Below are 1,586 nucleotides of genomic sequence, written 5' to 3'. Positions count from 1 at the left end.
GCCAATGTTTATCTGCATATATCATAATTGTAAACTGTATTGTTGTCCAGTGGACAAATTCAATCTGTTCAGTCAGTGTTGTTCTTATCTACCTTCAATATAAATCATGTTACATCAAGACACATTACATTTTGTTTCAACCCATTAAGACCTGAGGTTGATTCTACAAATGTCTTCTAAAGCCAATGGTTTTCTGAAAAACTTACGTTGCTATATGAGTGGTGCTCAAAACATTTCATGTCAAAGATCCCCAAACTTACATGGGGCCTCCGACCTCCATCTGAAAAGGTTTTGTTCCAGGGTCCCCCAGTAGCTTGAGTTAAAGATGTTGGCTAATATTCAAAGATTTGTACACATTTTGACGATTTTTCAACAAATAGCAGATCTACAAGCTGCTATTTTTGAATATCCATAGAAATCACACAGATGCTTTCCTGGTGTTAATGGGTTAAATCAGTTTATTTTTAATCCATTTCTCCAATCCTGTTTAGGTGTCAAATCACAAAGTGAGTCTTGTGTTGTCTGTTTTGATTTTTTTATGTATCATACTTTTTTTGTACATTATTTTGATTCACAAACTAGCACGCATTTATTCTGGAATTCTGTGTACGAATCATATTGTGAATAAAATCATTTTATAATAACCATTGTGAAAGGCACTCTAAAAATTCTCACCTGGAAAGGTCTGGGCAAAAAACAAAATAGAGTATCTATGTGAAAGGGTTGGCTACATTACATTCTTACAAGTAGCTAAGCTCCTAGCATAAAGAGCTTGATTGATCATATAGGCCGTATAAAATCTATTATTGAATACATGCAAAGCAGTCAACTGTATAATCTGTCAGCTATATCCAGCCTCATACTTTGCCTTATACTAGTAATAGGTTTAAAGGAGTATTTCACTTTCAAACATGTTTTAGGACATTTTACTGTCTACTCTGGCTTGTGAACACCCCAAACAGTTTTTAAATTGCTTGATTCAGTATTTAAATATTTAACATTCATTTTAGCTGCCCCTCCCCCTTCCTATACCATTGTAACTTCCAACTTCTAACCCCTCCTTGGTTCTGGAGACTGATATTGTCCTTCTAATACCGGTATTTATTATTATTCTTTGGGAAAATAGCCCTTAATAATATAGTGGTGGTTGCACCACTCAAAAAACATCCTCCTCTTATTGTGGCGCATAGTAACTTCACTAAAGTTCACCATTCTGCCAAGTCCAGAAAACTGATCACAGTCTTGCATTCATTCATGACCAGCTCGCATTACACAGGCATGATGATATTTCAAACATGATGATGATGACTAGTCCTCACTCTATCACTCTGCTCTCCTTCTCTTTGTCTCTCTTAAAAGGAGGATATACTGTAGCCCTACAATTACAGCACGTGAGCTTAGAAATATGTTTGGATATTGGCTGGATATGGGTTTATAAACCTTAGATGGATAGTTCAGGGGGGAATGGAGGTGGTCGCTGCATGCTGTGAGGAAACAAAGGGGTATATTGCACCATAATACCAGATTTCTAAATCTAATTTAATCCTAATCCCATCAGTGGCATTTTTATGACCTCACCTCCCCCA

Source organism: Protomyctophum parallelum, assembly GCF_964188405.1.
Source record: "Protomyctophum parallelum genome assembly, chromosome: 1".
Taxonomy (NCBI): Eukaryota; Metazoa; Chordata; class Actinopteri; order Myctophiformes; family Myctophidae; genus Protomyctophum; species Protomyctophum parallelum.
This window is presented reverse-complemented; position numbering follows the sequence as displayed.